Raw genomic sequence first — 21,839 nt, forward strand, 5'->3', positions numbered from 1 at the left:
AATTATATTATTTGAATAGAAATTCTCTCGCAAACGATTTGGGAAAATAATATTTAAAATAACTGTGCGGTGCTTGTTCATTTTCGTCGAAAATATTATTTATTACACTTTAGGAAATGACGAAACGTTTTGTAACGTTAACCGTGCAACAGTATCACTAATTGTTGATCTTTTCCATCCACCAAGGCATATCCGTATGTGAAGAGTCACTCCTGTTTGCTATTGGTACACTAGGTTGTTAGCAATATAATTATCTGTTTGTCTGGTAACGTTAAGCAGAAGTAAAATCCACCACGTAACGTTGCTTAATTTAAAGTAGCCCTTTTTAGCAATACCTGGATATCACTGCTATTGAATGGCAAGAATCGAGGTTCTCTGAATTCAAACAAGGTTCTAAAATGCACTTGAAATCTTCTCTATTTCTGTTGATTTTGTGTGTTAACTAGATAATCATATATATGAAACGGTCGAAATTTGGATCCTTGGTCATGACTGTATGGTAGTTACAATATTGATTCTTACCTTAGGCTGTGTAGTTTTGTGTTGCCTATGATTGTTTATGTTAACATGTGGGAAGGCAAAACTCTTCCCTTTCATTAGGACTGACAGTGAGGTACATGTACTGGGGTAATGGTATCATCAATATCCATAAAAATAAACTTAACATAGAAATTTACATAGTCCACTCCTTTACGAGATCATCTTCATTTGTCGTACACATCCCATTTTCATCACTCGTTCACACAAGTTGATATTTTTTTTTGTAGTGAAGGACATAGTTACTGCAAATCTTGAAGTGGTACTAACATTTTCACTGTAACTATTTCGTAAAAATGGCTGTCGCTAGCATTTTGATGAGCTCCTTGTTGGAAACGCAAGAATTCACTTCTACAGATTCCTTCAGAGTGACATTAGATTTACACAGGGTTCCCCTTACCCCTACTCATATAGGAGGTACGTGTCTTCACAACTATATTCTTCAAACCAGTGACGGACACCAAATTTAGACACTGCCACTTGGTTCCACTTCTCGATAACATTACTGTAGGTTTGTGCTGAACACTAATATTATCCAATTTGAAATCATGAAGAAGAGGGAAACTGATCCACCCTTTAAATTATATGAATGACGCTGCGATTTGGTTGACATGCCACCGTTGTGGGAGGAATGACTCGACAACTCAGGAAACCTCTCATTATCTGACAAACACTGTGGTACATTGCTCCGAACAATCACTTAGAATCAACCTTGCTTAAACAAGACAGGTAGCTCTGGTAGTATGAAAACTGAAATTCACAGTTAAGAGATTTGTGGGAATAAAGCGTAGCCAGGCAAGTTTTAATTGAAGGTTTATTTTGTACATTTCAAATGTCGCACTGTAAAACAACATTCCAAACGTTTCTATGATGTTAAACAAACTTTTGGTATTCTAGCGAGTCGATTCTTTAGCAGGATTTAAAAATTTTTTGTGAGCAAGTGAACTTCTCACCATCGACAAACTACTTCAATCATCTCTATCAGAAAATTATTTACAATAATAGCCTAGGAAGGAGGGGAAATCGTATTACTAAGGATGATATATATTCTCTAAGTCACTGTGACTGATTGTAGAAAAATAGTTAGGATTCATATCACTACGAAAAAATAGGTGAACGTGACCCCTTAACAATGGCGAACACTACGAATGCGGTCGACCGATGTCATCTTTCCTTCCTTCCTTCCTTCCTTCTGCGTAATTCGAGTTATAATTTGTAAGTGTTTCGGTAACCAACTTCTTACGTATGGCATTTGCACAATTGGAAGTTAAATATTATGTATGGCAAGGATTGATTAGTACTCATAATTTTCTGTCTTAAAATAATAGCGATTTAGAATTAGTATCTTTATTGTTTTGTAACAGATATCGATTTGTTAAATTATTAATAAAAAAGACTTTACTCTTATACTCACTTCAGATACATTAGGCCTGCTCGGAGACAGTTGGATGGATACTTGATTTCCCTTCATCTGGTGGTTCGTTCATGTCTGTCTTTATACTTGAACTTCTTTGACACCCTTCACTGGAACCTTGAATGGCAACAGTAACTTACATGTTATGTTCTATTACACTAAAAATTGATATTTAATAATATGAAAGGTAACGGGTAAATATTACCGAAATGTTTATAATCAAGTACAAATTCCATTTAAGAGAAGATTTACATCTATTCCCTAATTATATCTTTAAATGAAGTTCTCCTTTTACTGCCCATTACTTTGGTAATATCTACGAAAGGGAAATTATTAATCTTTCTATCAGCAAAAAAGCTTGATATTTGATCTGACGTCATATATAAACGGACTGATCCCTCTTCATTAAGGAGAGAATCTTCAGAAAAATCGCTCTCTTCTTAGGCACCTTGAGGAAACTGAGAAAATTCGACCTTCTTTCTTGAAATACCTCGCACGTTTTTGTAAATTATCTGGGATAATATTCATTCCTAAGTACGGTGGAGCCATTGAATTTCTTGATAGTGAATTTGTGTTTAGACTGTAATGCAACTGCATTAGAGATGAGAAAGATCATCAGGAATTGGAAGCGAAATAAAGATACCTGTTTGGTTACTGTTGCCACAGTGAGTCCATAAAATGTTCACTACGGAAATGATCCATCTACTCCAAATACCAGGCTCTTCATTAAATTTGTCAAATGCCATTTGTTGAATAAATTGACATATTACGACTTTTACTGTAGATTGCGTTGAGATCATACTGTACGTCATTGTTCTCAATGTACAGAGTAATTTGTCGCCTGGATCACTTCATACTCTTGATAAGATATAGAACATAGAATAACCTGATTATCAAGAGAACACTTCGATTCTTCTCCTTTCAATACGAACTTGTGTTAAAAACTGCCGAAATCTGTATCAAACGAACAGTCCGAGTTTATTGGAAACTGATGAAATGTGAAAAACTGGGATAATGAAGGTAAACAGAACTAATCAAAGAATGGAAGTGGTAGTAAGACTTGAAAAAACCAAACTGGATAACATTTCAGAGTACTGTTAAAATTAAAGTATTACCATTAATCATAACTGAAGCATGAAAGAGGCTAGGAAAGATGATGCATAATGCAAATAATGCTTACTAAAATGAAAAGAAAAATGTTAATCAATATAAACATGCGTTCTGAGACCAGGAAAATGTTTAAGTTAATTGGAGTGCACAAACCTATAGAATTGAAACAAGTACCCCCAGAAAACATGAAAATAACAGTCTAGAATCAGCCAAGTTGTGGTTTTGGTGAAGATAAAACCAAATAAGTTGGGCTGAAAGAAAATCTTACACCTTAGTGCAAATGGAGTGTAAGAGAATAAACAGAATAATATTTCATAAGTGAAAAATAGAAGAGAAAGGTAAACATATTTGGACACCTACTGAGACACAGTTTTGTTTTCAACACCATATAAGGAAAAATGGAAGGGGGGACGGAGGCTTTAATACTTCAAGAACATCATGCAAATATGAATGACAGCGCTTCTGTGAAGAAGTGAAGATACTGGACATGGACAGAGAATTTCCATGATTATGATGATTATCATGTTTATTATGTCTGGAACAACATATACTTCGCAAAACATATTTTAATCCTTTTCGAAAGCAAATTACAAATTGCCGGAGTATACAGTCCATTCTTCACCATAGAGTTCTGTACGATAACTTCTTCTTCTCTCGGTGCCTATCATTGCGGATTTTGGCGATCATGATGGCTATTTTTGTCTTGTTTGTGGCAGCGCGGAACAGTTCAGCTGATGACATACTGCACTAGCCTCTAATATTGTCAAACCAAGATACTCGTCTTCTTCCAGGTCCTCTTTTCTGTTGATTATCCCCTGAAGTATTCTTGGAGTAGGTCGTATCAATCTGTATAGAGCATGATATGTCCCAGATACTTCAGCTTTAGGCATTTCACTATCTTGATCAACTGAGTTGCTGTGGTCATCTTCTTGCCTTCATGTTTGTCATTCTCTGGGTCCAAGATATCCTCCGGATCCGCCTATAAAGCCATGCTTCAAAGGCCTCCAGCTTGTTCTCTGTGTTTTTATTTAAGGTCCTTGTCTCTACACCATATAATAAAACAGAAAATATATAGCAGTGCAAATGTCTGATTTTAGCTCCTAATGTTAGATTGTGGCTTTTAAACACATCATTCATTTTCTGGAACACACTTCTTGCCTTTCCAATGCGTACCTTGACATCTTATGCGTTAGCGAACATTTATTATGGTTCCAGGGTATGAATATTGTTTTACCCTTTCTATACTCTTTTGATTTATAACCAAGTTTAATCCGGTAAAATTTCGTTACTTATAACCATGAGTTTTTCCTTTGCGGTGTTTATTTCAAGCCTGTATTGGCTGCTGACTCTTACAATTCCATCCAGTAGTGGTTGTAGCGCTTGGATGTTGTTGGGTATTCAGCCAAAGCTGGTTTGATCCTCCGCAGTTCCGCCAACAGCTGTCACACATAGCCTGGGCATCACTGAAGAAGCATACTAGAAATATGAGTAGTGGGGTAGTTTCCCGTTGCTTTCCTCACTGAGCCAGAAGTTGCTATTACATATCAGTCTGTCAATCCCACTGAAATGCATGCACCAACTGACCCTATGAGTGCTATTTTCATACCATTCATATTCGGAACTGGCTGCATAAGGAATTGTACTACTAGCATCGCTCATACTTCGGTCACCCTCATATTGTCAAAGCCATGGATGAGACTGAGACAGGTCCGTGAAAGTAACAAATTTATTCTAGCCCATACCAGAAGACATAGTGCATTGTAAAAACCACATACATATCGCCAGCAAAGGCCAAGCGCTTGGATTGTATCAGCAAATAGAGAAATATACCATCAGCATACCGGATATTGTTTAATCTCACTCCATTTATTAAAATTCCTTCTTCTATATCTTCCCATGCGTCTCTAAATATGTATTCTGAATACAAATTAAATAGTTTAGGTGACAAGATATATCCCTGCCTCACTCCTCTGAAGTTTTCGACTGCTTCGATGTATTCTCGTTCAACACGCAACACCGCTGTTTTATTCCTGTACAGCGTCTTGATGATTCGCAGATCTCTTTCCTCCATTCCAATATTTCTCATAATACCCATCAATTTTTCATATTTCACATGGTCAAAGGCCTTCTGGTAGTGTATTAAGCAAGAAAATACGTTCTTATTTACATCTCTACATCTCTCAAAGAGTATCTGCACACTGAACAAGGCTTCTCTCGTACCCACTGCTTTAACAAACTCAAACTGATTAGGGGCTATCTGATCTTCACAAAGTCTGTATATTCTTCTGTGTATCACCCTAAAGAACGCTTACAAGAGATGACTCATCAAGCTTATCGTGCGGTAATATCCACAATATTTTTACATTTGGCTTTTTCGGCAAGGTGATGAACTCTGATTTGAGCCATTCCGATGTAATATACCCGGATACATAAATTTGGTAGAAAAATTGGATCAAACATTTTATATGATTTCATCCATGACGTTTCAACTTCTTCTAAATATCTGTGCCTCTCATTTCGTTTGCACGTTGTGTAAAAGCACAACTAGTGTCATGAAATACATCTTCCATATATTTTTCGAGGTCTTTCTCTTGTCTTCTAAATCCACCATCAAGTTCCCGGCTTCATCTTTTAACTTTCAACCGTTGCCATTCCTGTATTTCCCTGTTACTTCTCATAATTTCCTGAGTACATTGAAGTTTCATACCTACTGTTATATAACTCAATCTCCCCACATTGCTCCACTTTTTCTTTTCTTTTCCTCCCTGTACTTTCTTCTGATGTTCGCATTTATATTTCTATATTCTGCAGGTTTTCCTTTATTGACCCTTCTTTTCTCCATTAGGTTCGGTATTTCATCCATCATCCATGAGTTTCTCTCTTTCCCCTCTGGTTTCACGTGTTTCTCTTTTATTTGCTGTACAGCGTTTTGTAGTTTAGTCACTTCTAATTTGACATTATCCTTTGAGGATGGAAAGGGATGGGCATGTTACTCGATGATACGCATTGGATCTGGGAGAGTATTTTATTTGTAAAAGATTAAATTCTGTCGTTTTGAAATTATGAAGACGGTCTGGACCTGTGCTGTGCCATATCCACAGGTTATGGCCATGAGCAGATAGAACTGAAAGGATTCTGCTGTTACCACAGGTATTTCAACTACTTATGAACAAATAATTTAGAATTATGTGAACTTGTTCCGGAAATATATGCTGGTCAGATAGAAGATATGACAGCTGGATACATTCTTAAAGCGTCTATCCCATTTATGAAATTATCAGTTTTTCTCCCTCTCTCTATAACACTCGTTTTTCTGGTCGATGTAATTAGAAATGACCGTATTTGGATGGTACATGCGTCGATCATGTGTTTGAGAAATTGTTTTCATTTTTTCTGTTTATTTCTTCTTTGATTGCCACACCTTACAATTTTCAATGCACTTTATTCCCGTCCAGTCTACACTACATATATACTGTACTGCATGTTGTTCTATTTCAACAGTTTGAAGAATATGGTGCCTAACTTCGCTCTAAGCATGTACCTGGTTTCGCATTCTACACAGCACAGTAGGTTCCACAGTTTACTTCTTCTGACTGGTTGTCATGCACCTCCAAACTTGATCCTTCTGACCCCGAAATTAACTTACAGTATAAGTCTTGATCGTACATTTCTTTTCTGTGGGAAGTATCAATTTCGATTACTTTTCATGTAATTTATGACAAACATACCTACTAATTCATGAATTTGGCAACTGTGTTGAGTCTTCCATACCGGGTGGTACATATCCCTCCATTTAGTCTTTAAATTATTGTCCATCAAGTTGTCCTTCATTTCTGACGCCGGCCTTATTAGTACATCATGTAATTAACATTCTTCGCATATTATGAGTTCATAGATGTTTATTGTAATATTACATGTATTTAGTAGCAACAGGATTTTTAATTTAACAAACTAATAGCAAAGCGTCTTCACATTCATTACTCCAGTTATGTTAAAGTACAGTTTCGAAGTTCCAAATGGTTTCTTAAATAACATATTCCTTTCTATAACTGAAATAATATTTTTAATGAATGTAGCTTACTGCTCCGCTAGGAATTACATATGATTTTACATAGTAGAATTATCGAGACAATAATGACATACTTGTCGAATATTATTGGGCATATCCTTCGTTCTTTGTCAACACAATGTCAATTCCAGTTCTCCTTATCTAGTGCCCCACATTCGATGGCCGGCTCGTTCAAGGTTCATAATCCTACTCTCAGGGTTGAAACAGGGTTCACACTGATTCACGAAGGTAACTAAGAAGCTTTCTGAAGTGGTAACGAAATTAGTCAAAACAGCCAAGCATTATGATTGTTGAAGTTATCACGTTGATTGCGTAATACTATAAGCCACCCTGCTGAGCAGCATGCCTCCTGGCAAGTTCAAAGCTCATGTCGGACTGCAGGGATTATGGGTTAAATTATAATACTGTGCCCTTCATTCTATGTTTAAGAGTTTTTCAGGCAGATTAATCACTTCCGCATACCTGGAAGCTTGCCACTTCTATTGTTGATAGAACCAAATTACATGTGATATTTTCTTCTACAGGTATGTTATAGAGCTTTAAATGTCATATTTCTGAGTGTTATGTTATTTTTGTGCTTCAGCAGAATGAAAAACGCAAGAGTAATGTTAACTAAGTCCACGCTGAAAAAGAACAGCTTCCTTCCTAAAAAATTAGTCACATCTCAATGCTCCATTATTTTACGGTTTTATAATGAGACAGTGTAGACTATGGCGCACTGTATCGTCGAAATGATTCAATTCGGGACTCTGACTAGTCAGGTACTGAATGTTTTATAGATTTTTTTTGAAAGTTCCACTTGTCTTAAGTTGAAATGATTGATATTGGGGACGGAGAGAGAAGGTCGGATCTTCAAATATCCACGAGGTTGGCCGCTATGAATGAGATATTTACGACTAGAAAAATTTGCCAAACCCAATATACTCAGAATGAAATAATGATATCCTCTTAAGAATTATAAAGTGATAAGGTATCCGTGGTTGAAGTATGACTACGAAGTACATTCAGAATTATCAAAGCACTCCTAGAGACGCATTTAGAGTAACTGCGAGGATAAGCAAAGTAGAGTCCAATATACATCATACAGCCTTTGAAAATCCTACACACTATCAACAATATATTAGACAATTGCACATTTTATCTACTCTATTTTTTGAAGTAATACGACTCATCAACTCTAATACAATCAAGATAATGTTTTACAAACATTGGATATTGGTTAATGATAGTATGCCATTAATTCAAATGACCTAACCAACTTCTGTATCAAATTTGAACGATGATACAAAAAAAAACGAAGAAATGATGAAAAAGAAAAAAATAATTATACATAAAATTATAAACACTATAAAGCCTTCCTAATTAGGGCACCTAGAGCCTCTTTATTCAAAATTCGTATTAGTGATAGAAATAAATATTTCCAAATTTGTAATATAAACATTTGTAATTCTTGCAATGAACATTGCTCTGCTTCATTAATGTAAGCTGGTGACACAGTTACCATTACCTACCAGAACGCAAGCACAAAATATCAAAATTGCTAAATGTCCTCGTGTTTATTTTGTGTGTTTATGAATAGTGGCGTGAAATTACTTTTGTGTTATCATAGAGGTTGCAGTGGATGTCCCTTCCAAATTTATGTGTGCGTGTGTAATGTAGCCTTGAATTTGAATTTAGGTCATTTTGTTCATTCCAGTTTAGCGGCTACTGACATTGCGATCAAGTGCTTTTGCGGGCGCGTATGCTGGCAGTAGCTATAGTAGGTATAGTTCGAGGTTTTGGAGCAAACACTTTCCGTGAGTAGGCCCTACATAAGTTTTCTTAATTTTTTTGCTGAAGAGGTTGTTAATTTGTTCAATACATTTCTTAAAACTGAAGTTTTAAGAAATATACACGTGGTTTAAAATAAATATTTACATTAGCTTCTCAAATCAAAAATTCGTTTCAAAGGATACTTCGTTAAAATTGATCTTGCACAAGAGCGCAGTTAAATGATGTGACTTCATGTAACTAATAACATACGTAAATATGCACCCTCTGGACGTCAAATTTGTCAGATTTGATTACAAATTTTGAACTTCCTGGCACCACCTACAAAACAATCACCAGCCACCACTGATTAAATTAGTTGATTCTATTCCATTCTTTACAGTACTCCTACAGTTTAATATTCGCACCTTTATGTCATCCTTACTTGACTTTTAGCTCCCTATACTCCCATCACCACTCCCTAGTCCACCCTGTTTACCTGAATGTATCTCCATTAGTTTATACGTATCATTGATGTGCAGGTGAAATTCATCTGAGTGTAGGTCTTAACTACTACCCACGCATTAGGATATGCACATTTCACTCCTAATTTCCCACATACGCACTCCGTAGTCGCATTTAAATCACCGATCAAACTCCAATCAGTATCTCTACCACACAGTATCCCACTGATAACAATCTCAGCTCCGTTAAACGTCTCCAGGTCCCATACATCACCAACTATGTTACTAGACATTCCTGTTTGCCTTATGTTGTTGGTACCAACGTGGAAGGTTATCACCTTCTCATCACCCTCCAACGTTCATTCTACATTCCTCAACATCTGCCTTAATTATCTCCTGGATAACACTCCACCCTAGTCTCTTTCATCCAAACACTTTTCCGACATGCCTAAAAGACTGTCGTTCGAGTCCAGAGCTTCAACCCCACCCACCTCATTAGATACCCTCATGTCTGGTCTCCCTTAACTTCCCTGGCGGCTGCAAAACTCACTTCCTTCTCCCTTACCTCCCTCTCACGAACTTGCTACACCTTCCTCATCCTATCCTCTATTTTTCGTTTCCTACCGTTCGCGTTATTCTTGCCTTGCCAATTATCTGTAACACAAAATCGTTCCCTCTCTTCGCTCTTCTGTACTTCCTGCAGTGACTCATATAGATTCCTCACCGATGTCTCTACTGCACTCAGCCTACATTTCCCTTCCCCTGAAGATATCAGTCCACCTGTCTTCCACATCTTCGCCCCTTAATTCTCGCCACCCTACCGTACCCCGTACATTGACTGAGGGAGACCTACATTCATTTCTGTCTTTTGTTTGAATACCTAATTATCTGCCTCGAAGTCGCTATCCTTTCTCTTATCCTCCGTAATACCCACTCACACAAACAGCAATTGCACGTGACTCCCTCAGCCTTTGTTTCATCTTCTTTGAAGAAATATGATGATAGGAGAAAATAACGTACTCAGTGAAGATACGCGTATATATGTACCGTGCACTACACAAGATATGAGAAAATAGCGTCCTTAGTGAGGATACGCGTATATAAGTGCCGTGCACTACACAAGATATGAGAAAATAGCGTACTCCGTGAGGATACGCGTATATATGTACCGTGCACTGAATAAGATATGAGAAAATAGCGTAATCAGTGGAGATACGCGTATATATGTACCGTGCACTACACAAGATATGAGAAAATAGCGTACACAGTGAAGATACGCGTATTATGTACCGTGCACTACACAAGATATGAGAAAATAGCGTAATCAGTAAAGATACACGTATATGTGTACTGTGCACTACAAAAGATATGAGAAAATAGCGTAATCAGTAAAGATACGCGTATATGTGTACTGTGCACTACACAAGATATGAAAAAACCAGCGTAATCAGTGAAGATATGCGTATATATGTGCCGTGCAGTACACGAGATATGAGAAAATAGCGTAATCAGTGAAGATACGCGTATATATGTGCCGTGCACTACACAAGATATGAGAAAATAGCGTACACAGTGAAGATACGCGTATATATGTACCGTGCACTACACAAGATATGAGAAAATAGCGTACTCAGTGAGGATATACGTATATATGTACCGTGCACTACACAAGATATGAGAAAATAGCGTACACAGTGAAGATACGCGTATTATGTACCGTGCACTACACAAGATATGAGAAAATAGCGTACTCAGTGAGGATATACGTATATATGTACCGTGCACTACACAAGATAGGAGAAAATAACGTACTCAGTGAAGATACGCATATATATGTACCGTGCACTACACAAGATATGAGAAAATAGCGTCCTTAGTGAGGATACGCGTATATAAGTGCCGTGCACTACACAAGATATGAGAAAATAGCGTACTCCGTGAGGATACGCGTATATATGTACCGTGCACTGAATAAGATATGAGAAAATAGCGTAATCAGTGAAGATACGCATATATATGTGCCGTGCACTACACAAGATATGAGAAAATAGCGTACTCAGTGAGGATACGCATATATGTGTACTGTGCACTACACAAGATACGAGAAAATAGCGTACTCAGTGAAGATACGCGTATATATGTGCGTGCAGTACACGAGATATGAGAAAATAGCGTAATCAGTGAAGATACGCGCATATATGTGCCATGAACTACACAAGATATGAGAAAATAGCGTAATCAGTAAAGATACGCGTATATATGTACCGTGCACTACAGAAGATAAGAGAAAATAGCGTACTCAGTGAGGATACGCGTATATATGTGCCGTGCACTACACAAGATATGAGAAAATAGCGTAGTCAGTGAAGATACGCGTATATATGTGCCGTGCACTACACAAGATATGAGAAAATAGCGTAATCAGTGAAGATACGCGTATATATGTGCCGTGCACTACACAAGATATGAGAAAATAGCGTAATCAGTGAAGATACGCGTATAAATGTGCCGTGCACTACACAAGATATGAGAAAATAGCGTACTCAGTGAGGATGCGCGAGTAGTATAATTGGATGGTTCTGGCGCCTCCTCCTCCTCCGGCTCTCGGGAGAGGCCTCCTCCTCCCGCGGGAAATTTGAATTTTGGCGGGAAATTTGAATTTTGGCGGGAGATTTGAATTTGTAAACAAAGCCACGTGCTTTTTGACAGCTGTCATCGACAACAACGCATCGCTAACCTCAGTACTGCCATCTTGACGGGCCTAAATCTCACTAGTGCCAACTTAACCTAACTAGCATGAGGTAAACAAACCCACGTGTTTTTTGACAGCCACGTGCTTTTTGACAGACAACAACGCATCGCTAACCTCAGTACTGCCATCTTGACGGACCTAAACCTCAGTAGTGCCAACTTAACCTCACTAGCATGCCACGTGCTTTTTGACAGCTGTCATCGACAACAACGCATCGCTAACCTCAGTACTGCCATCTTGACGGGCCTAAACCTCACTAGTGCCAACTTAACCTAACTAGCATGAGGTAAACAAACCCACGTGTTTTTTGACAGCCACGTGCTTTTTGACAGACAACAACGCATCGCTAACCTCAGTACTGCCATCTTGACGGACCTAAACCTCAGTAGTGCCAACTTAACCTCACTAGCATGAGGTAAACAAAGCCACGTGTTTTTTGACAGCCACGTGCTTTTGACAGATTTGTAAACAAAGCCACATGCTTTTTGACAGACAACACCGCATCGCAAACCTCAGTACTGCCATCTTGACGGGAATAAACCTTAGTGGTACCAACTTAACCTAACTAGCGAGAGGTAAACAAAGCCACGTGCTTTTTGACAGCCACATGCTTTTTGACAGCTGCCATCCGCCATCTTTGAGCACCGTGCTGCCCTCTTTCGTCACCTGTCATCGGCAGTGCTGCCATCTTGACGGGTCTAAACCTTAGTGCTACCAACTTAACCTAACTAGCGCGAGGTAAACAAAGCCACGTGTTTTTTGACAGCCGTCATCCGCCATCTTTGAGCACAGTGCTGCCCTCTTTAGCTACTTACCTTTGAAATGTGGTGGCGGATAATTTGAAAAATGCTTTTTGACAGCAGCCATATTGCATCGCAAACCTCAGTGCTGCCCTCTTTAGCTAGATACCTGTGGTAGCAGACAATTCCACGTGACAGCAGCCATCTTTGAGCACCGTGCTGCCCTCTATGTGGTGGCGGCAAATTCCACGTGCTCTTGTTTGGAAACAAACTCACGTGCTTTTTTGACAGCTACCATCCACCATCTTTAATCAACAGAGCACAGTGCTGTACTCTTTAGCTAGATACCTTTGAAATGTGGTGGCGGCAATTTGAAAAATTCTATGTGCTCTTGTTGGGAAACAAAGCCACGTGCTTTTTTTTTGACAGCTGTCATCCGCCATCTTTAATCAATAGAGCACTGTGCTGCGGGCAATTTCGTTAGCTGTCATCCGCCATCTTTAATCCAGAGAGAACAGTGCTGCACTCTATGTGGTGGCGGCAAATTCCACGTGCTCTTGTTTGAAAACATACTCACATGCTTTTTTGACAGCTGTCATCCGCCATCTTTAATCTAGAGAGAACAGTGCTGCACTCTATGTGGTGGCGGTAAATTCTATGTGCTTTACAAACCTATGTGCTTTTCTGACAGCTGTCATCCGCCATCTTTAATCCAGAGAGAACAGTGCTGCCCTCTATGTGGTGGTGGCAAATTCCACGTGCTCTTGTTTGAAAACATACTCACGTGCTTTTTTGACAGCTGTCATCCGCCATCTTTGAGAACAGTGCTGCCCGGTGACGGCAAATTCCACGTAGAAACAAAGCCATGTGCTTTTTTGACAGCTGTCATCCGCCATCTTTAATCCAGAGAGAACAGTGCTGCCCTCTATGTAGTGGCGGCAAATTGAAAAATTCCACGTGCTCTTGTTTGAAAACATACTCACGTGCTTTTTTGACAGCTGTCATCCGCCATCTTTAATCCAGAGAGAACAGTGCTGCCCTCTATGTGGTGACGGCAAATTCCACGTAGAAACAAAGCCATGTGCAGCTGTCATCCGCCATCTTTAATCACCGTGCTGCCCTGTGACGGCAAATTCCACGTAGAAACAAAGCCATGTGCAGCTGTCATCCGCCATCTTTAATCACCGTGCTGCCCGGTGACGGCAAATTCCACGTGGAAACAAAGCCATGTGCTTTTTTTTTGACAGCTGTCATCCGCCATCTTTAATCACCGTGCTACACTCTATGTGGTGACGACAAATTCTAAATGCTTTACAAACCCATGTGCTTTTCTGACAGAGCTGTCATCCACCATCTTTAATCACCGTGCTGCCCCGGTGGTGGCAAATTCTACGTGCTTTACAAAGCTATGTGCTTTTATGACAAAAAAAAATTCTGCTCTCGAGATACTTACCGAACTATACTCACGAAACTGCTCATCACCTTCTTTCTTCTATGAGTAATAAACAAAAACTCTATCCTGCAAATAAGGAGCGGGAGGAAGGTGATACCTAACCTAAAATAAAAGAATATGCCAATTCTACATTATTTATTTACATCTTGTATGTACAAGTTTTATCTTGAATCATTTCACCCTAGCGTACTTCTCGATGCAATTCTTGAATGTACAAGTTTAGACTTGCCGTACCAGCGTTCCTCTCCCGAATTGTGATGTAAGACAGCGTAACGTAAGTACACACACCTCTAGCATAATGTTTATGTAAAGTAGTACTTATCAATACTACTATGCCCCCAGGCTAGCGTGTTGGTAGAATTTGGAATGACAAACCGTTTACAATCATCGCTATTAAGGGCTACCTTACTAATTAAATGAGTGTACAACTGGTGCTTCTTGCTTCTAATGACAGACATTTGCTTATGCAAAACAGGTGGATTACTTTTAATGCAATTGTTATAGTTTTCAAAACTTAGCTGATTCTGAACGACATTCTTTTTAACCCCCTTCAATCTCTTTATTTGTAATTCATTTAAGAGTTTTATGCAATATGACTTGGATTTAGTACCTACAAATGAATCGATAATATTCCCAGCACATTCATCTTTCATTTTACCTAGAACCTTTTTGTTCACTAGCGGTAGATGATATTGATTATCTGCAGGATAGTTACTCGTATCAAACCTACCCAAGTCAGGCTTTATATCATTGTAATAGTCATCAGTTTTGATTTGATAAATAAACGAATCGGTATCTGTGTAGAGTAATTGCGCATTATGCGCGTACTTCTTCATCATATAATCGTAATGGAATTCATACATGAGTGTTTTAGCCAATTCAAGTACTGTGAAGCCGACGTAGGTAGGTTTGTCATACTTAACCTTGACACGATTCATCTGTATAATAACTAAATTCTCATGTATGATGGTGCAGCTGTGGAAATTTGGTTTACTTATTAAATAGTTAGCACCATACCTTTTCTTAATATTATCCCAGTTTGTAATCAATTTTACATCAACGCGTTTGTCAACATTCTCCATAGTCTTACCAAACACACTATTATTCATGAGCTTGTAGAAATCTTTTTCAAACTCGTTAACCGCATTCGTTCTTAAATTATTGTTCAGATCGATATATGGCTTTAGCCACGGTGACTGATTAAATTCTAGTACGCGATGAATTTTGGATAACTTCAAACCATGCTGCAAACACTGTTTTAAATTTCGGTAATGAATGATATACTTAGATTTATCGCATAAATTAGCAATGAGCATTTTCGTCGTTGATGCAATGTACGGGGACTTCATATTTTCAGGGCAGAACGGTAGGTCATTATGAGAAGTGTGTAACTCTTTAGGATACTGTAAGTCAACTTCGAGGAAATAACCTTTATCAGCTTCATCACCTAGGGCGTGTAGCTGTAAAGCATCAATTTCGCACTGCGTCAGCCAGTGGAAACCACTCACCGGTAGATGCTGACTCATCGCCCACCCATACTGATTATTAGCATCGAGGTAAACGATATACCGAGATTCCTGACTGGAATCGAAACTCGGCATGTACTTATTATTAGCACTCGAATACCGGCCGCTGCACTGACTCAGACCGCCTCGAATGGATGCTTTTATAAAGTGCACCATATCGATATCCGTTAGCAGCTCCAAATTCACACGCGTGAATTTTAACATCGCGTCCCAACTTAACCCAGGTGCAGTAAAATACTGACATGGGTCAAGGCTGTAGGTGTTCATGCAAACACAGCGAAAATTTTCAAAAACATCAGCTAACAAAAGTACATCTGTCTTTAAATATAAATCGGAGTATTCACCCAGCGTTTGAATGTGGAACTGCTCCCAGATATGTTGTGCATGTAAATAGTCATCATCACTAATATCTGCTGAATTCAGCGAGCTGTAAAAGGATTGTTTCGATGGTAAGGCACGTTCTTCGAGGCGGTCTAAGCAGTCGAGATATTCGTAACAAAAAACACCCTTACGCCGAAGTAAATTAAACTGCGCTTCTTCAGGGAAAACGCGTCGAATTTCTGTAAATTGTTCAGGCTGTAAATGACTAGAAAGTTTATCGAGGCTACTCGCCATAAAGCGAAACGAGTCAAGGAATCTCAGTTTTATAGAATGCTCAGCATCTACTTTTACAGACTTTGCAAACGCAATGTACCGCTCTTTATTCTGAGGGATTATATCTACTTTTTCATCTGAAGCTCCAAATTGTGAAATGATGAAATGAGAGTCGTAACCGGATAAGTTATGAAAAATTACAGGGATAAATTTAGGAACTCTATACTTAAGATTACAGCTATAATGAGCGGCACATCTGTAGAAACCAGTTAAATGATCATGATCAAAAACTTTAGGGTCATTTTCGGAAAATTCCCCATCACAAATGCTACACTTTGTAGCACGTTCATGATCATTTAACTGAATGTCGGTGAGTGGCTTCATAGGAATATTACTATTCAGAATACGACCGAGACGAACTGCATCACTTTCAAGTCTTTCTAAAAATACTTTAGCAGCATCATGTCCTCGATACAGCTCTAACTTGTTAAGCGTACTATCGTAACTACACTTGATGTAATACGCGAAGCTATACGGGACATGCATGTGCGTAGTATTAGTGAAAGTGTTGTCAGGATTAGGTGAGCATGTGTTGCATGGCGTGAGGATGGCTTCAAAGTCTGCATAAATCACGAACGGTACCCACATCTGCTTATGAAAATTTGTAAATTTTAAAACATTATTGCCTGTAGTAGGTATCTCTGTACGTACATGATTGCAGTCATTCTTGGAATGCTTCGTTAACTGATCTTCATTTCTGAAATACTGCAAGCATCCATCACATAGCCACTTTTTGTTACACCTGTTTGACAACTGACTGCCAACAAGTCTACTCAGATTTTTAATCCAGCAAAAGTGGCTATTCTCACTGTTTTCAATATAGAGTAAATTAACGTGAGTACTCTTCTTATGACATGTATAATACAGAGGACCTACTACAGACTTTTTCTCTACACCATACACATTGATACTAATGTTATTTAGTTCCTCAAAGCGCTTAATATCCTTTATCTGCACAGGAAATTCTATACTATCGAAATTTAGCTGCGTTGAATAGTGTGGATAGGATGATGTTCTATTCGCTACATTCCGTTTCACAGGATTTAAAGCTGACATCACCGCCCATGCAAAACATGCTTCGTCATTGTTTTGGATGTTTACAACAGCTTTTCTTTGCTGAATCCATGTCGGCAGCTCGATGTACGATGAACCTCGCATGGGATTGTACTTATTGATGTTAACTTCTAGATACATTATTTCAACTAAAGCCCACCCTGATTCCTTTTCCTGAAATTCCTCACTCTTAGTTGAAATAATGTTAGAGACATCCCTAAGTACATCACCAAAATTAGTCGACTCACTTATGACAAAATTCTTCGTATTAAATGATTTAATGTCCGTTATTTCGGATTCATCCGTGCTTTTAATGTACAAGGCGAAAAGTTCAAAATTAACTTTAAATAAACTATGATTGGACAAAGATTTAGCAAGAAGCTGTTGTACATCCGGTTGAACGCAATTTAAAAAGTTTGAAGTGCTCTGAAACTTTTGACTGGTGCGAATTCGGTAACTAGCAATCCTACTTTTAAATGCTGTATTAATTTCCTCGATGTTTGCGTTACTACCACTTCTACACGCATTATTTTTATGCGCATTACTCCGTAAGTGTCCCTGAAAATGCGAAGATGGTACATCAGTGTTACAGTGCTCGCAGTGAATAGTTTGAAGTTCATTTTTCCTAGGTTTTTTACTACTAGTACTTTCTACAGCTACATCAGTAGCTGCACGCTTTTTCCCTACTACTACCTGAGGGCAAGTAGATATTTGATGTACCTCTGCTAAGTGAGCCTGGTATTGCTCTACATTAGCGAAGTACAGCCCGCAAACATCACATAAAGCAGATGTTATGCTAGGGTGTTTTGCTTTTATATGACGTGCGAGGTTATCCTGTCTTACGAACGTTGCCTTACACTGTTCGCAGGGGAACATAGTTGGGTTATAGTCGCAAGCAGATAGCTGATGATGTTTTGTTTTTACATGGCGTGCAAGGTTGTCACGTCTTGTGAACATTGCCTTACACAGCTCGCATGGGAACATAGTGTCTTCTCTTTCTTCGAATAAAGTGTTTAGGTGAACAGCGTATGCAACAAGTTCTGAAAAGAGAACAACCAATAGAGATTAGCCTAAAGTTGCGATGTTCAACCTATAGAGGTTGGACATGGCTGTGAGTTAGGCCTATAGCATGAGGATTGAAGAGAACGACTAAAGTTACGATGTTCGGAAGAAACCAAGTTTCAACCTGTTGAGGACAGACATAGCTACGTGTGCGTGTTTGAAATTATACCACGTCTATAGTATGTTGATTAAAGAGAACAACTATTTATGATTAGCTTAAAGTTACGATGTTCGGAAGAAACCAACTTTCAACCTGTTGAGGGCAGACATAGCTATGTGTGCGTGTTTGAAATTATACTACGTCTATAGTATGTAGATTAAAGAGAACAACTATTTATCAATAGACTAAAGTTACGATGTTCGGAAGAAACCAAGTTTAAGCCTGTTGAGGACGGACATAGCTATGTGCGCACCTCGTCTATAGTATGTAGATTAAAGAGAGCAACTATTTATCAATAGACTAAAGTTACGATGTTCGGAAGAAACCAAGTTTCAGCCCGTTGAGGGCAGACATAGCTATGTGTACGTGTTTGAAATTATACCACGTCTATAGTATGTTGATTAAAGAGAACAACTATTTATGATTAGCTTAAAGTTACGATGTTCGGAAGAACCCAGTTTCAGCCTGCTGAGGTCAGACATAGCTATGCGTGCGTGTTTGAAATTATAAGATTAACCTCTTCTATGACATGCAGATTAAAGAAAATAACTATTTGTCAATAGACTAAAGTTACGATGTTCGGAAGAAACCAAGTTTCAACCCGTTGAGGTCAGACATAGCTATGTGTGCGTGTTTGAAATTATACCACGTCTATAGCGTGAGGATTAAAGAGAACAACTATTTATCAATAGACTAAAGTTACGATGTTCGGAAGAAACCAAGTTTAAGCCTGTTGAGGATGGACATAGCTATGTACGCACCTCGTCTATAGTATGTAGATTAAAGAGAACAACTATTTATCAATAGACTAAAGTTACGATGTTCGGAAGAAACCAAGTTTCAACCCGTTGAGGGCAGACATAGCTATGTGTACGTGTTTGAAATTATACCACGTCTATAGTATGTTGATTAAAGAGAACAACTATTTATGATTAGCTTAAAGTTACGATGTTCGGAAGAAACCAAGTTTCAGCCTGCTGAGGTCAGACATAGCTATGCGTGCGTGTTTGAAATTATAAGATTAACCTCTTCTATGACATGCAGATTAAAGAAAATAACTATTTGTCAATAGACTAAAGTTACGATGTTCGGAAGAAACCAAGTTTCAACCCGTTGAGGTCAGACATAGCTATGTGTGCGTGTTTGAAATTATACCACGTCTATAGCGTGAGGATTAAAGACAACAACTATTTATGATTAGCTTAAAGTTACGATGTTCGGAAGAAACCAAGTTTAAGCCTGTTGAGGACGGACATAGCTATGTACGCACCTCGTCTATAGTATGTAGATTAAAGAGAACAACTATTTATCAATAGACTAAAGTTACGATGTTCGGAAGAAACCAAGTTTCAGCCCGTTGAGGGCAGACATAGCTATGTGTACGTGTTTGAAATTATACCACGTCTATAGTATGTTGATTAAAGAGAACAACTATTTATGATTAGCTTAAAGTTACGGAAGAAACCAAGTTTCAGCCTGTTGAGGGCAGACATAGCTATGTACGCACCTCGTCTATAGCGTGAGGATTAAAGAGATCAACTATTTATCAATAGACTAAAGTTACGATGTTTTAGAAGAAACCAAGTTTCAACGAATAGAGGTCAGACATACCTTAAAATCTTCGCGCTGCAAACTGTTACTCGGATGTATAAAATGCGTGCGTTCAAGCCTGAAACTCGAATGATAATATTCTGGTCGTACCTAAAAAAAGAAGAAACATATATGAATGTAGTGTAGGGTACATCATCTAACCTAATTATCTTTACAACTCAAAGTTCGAAAACATACCTTTAAAAAAATGCACGTGCTGCAGGCTGTTACTGGGATGAATAAAATTGTTGCGTACTTTCGAACGGTACCTAAAAAAAAGAACAAACATATATGAATGTAGATGTCTAGCGTAGAAGTTGCTTTGCAAATAAAAAAGGTAATTAACAGTTCTACCTTACCTTAAGATAAAGGCTGAAGAATAATATTCACTGCAGACGGGAGATGTGTGCATGTAATAAACGCATACAGAGAACTGTGAGCACTTCGCGCAGACTGCTGCGGCTAAATATTCTGCTTGTTACCAAGCGGATATGATAATCGCTGAGCTGACAACTGCGGTACAGTCGGAACGAATGCAAACAAGAGCTCCTACCTGCAGGCTGACGTATTCAAACCTCCTGTTGATACCGAGGTGTCAGAATTTAAGAGTTCGATCCTTGGAAAGTTAGCGTGTGATCCTCGACTTCTCGAGGGTACATACGCGGTATTCCTTACCTGTAGGTATTGAGCTAAAGCTAGATCATGTAATGACGATCGCGCAGGCCCCTCGCCTAGCATTTACGGCTTCCAGTTCGAACCCGCTATCTTCCGAAGTAGCGAGAATGATTGAAGAGTGTTTGAGTGTGATTCATTTGTTGGATGGAGGCGTTAAGCTGCCTTCTTCGGTAGGAGTAGGCTATGTCGGGATATCGATTTAAAATCCTAGTCGGGAAGGGCAGCCGGTCGTATAAAACTATGGTGTGAGGCGGGGTGTGCAAAAAAAGCTAGCAATAAGTAAGGGCTGTTGATGGGGGCGTTAAACCTTGTGCAGACTCCTTCGAAAATGATTTTTTTGAGTACAAGAGTGTTGATGCTGATTCATTTGTCGGATGGAGGCAATAAGCCTTGTGCAGGCTTCTTCAGTCGAGTAGGCTATGTATCGGTACCGGGATATCTAGTTATAAAACCCGCTACAACAAATTTATCACGTATACTGCGATTTAAAATCCTAGTCAGGAAGGGCAGCCGGTCGTATGGTGTGAGGCGGGGTGTGCTAAAAAGCTAGCAATAAGTAAGGGCTGTTGATGGGGACGTTAAACCTTGTGCAGACTCCTTCGAAAATGATTTTTTTGAGTACAAGAGTGTTGATGCTGATTCATTTGTCGGATGGAGGCAATAAGCCTTGTGCAGGCTTCTTCAGTCGAGTAGGCTATGTATCGGTACCGGGATATCTAGTTATAAAACCCGCTACAACAAATTTATCACGTATACTGCGATTTAAAATCCTAGTCAGGAAGGGCAGCCGGTCGTATGGTGTGAGGCGGGGTGTGCGAAAAAAAGCCAGCA

At 38.8% G+C, this 21,839-nt stretch overlaps 1 long non-coding RNA gene across 1 annotated transcript in view; it reads right to left on the bottom strand.

The window, feature by feature from the left end:
- Nucleotides 1–21,839, bottom strand: part of LOC136862830 (uncharacterized) — a 50,886-nt gene that overhangs the window by 12,203 nt on the left and 16,844 nt on the right. Inside the window, exon 2 of the long non-coding RNA XR_010859070.2 lies at nt 1,952–2,068. This is a non-coding gene — a long non-coding RNA (uncharacterized lncRNA). The remainder of the gene's footprint in view (nt 1–1,951; nt 2,069–21,839) is intronic.

The sequence above is a fragment of the Anabrus simplex genome, chromosome 2 (assembly GCF_040414725.1).
Source record: "Anabrus simplex isolate iqAnaSimp1 chromosome 2, ASM4041472v1, whole genome shotgun sequence".
NCBI lineage: Eukaryota > Metazoa > Arthropoda > Insecta > Orthoptera > Tettigoniidae > Anabrus > Anabrus simplex.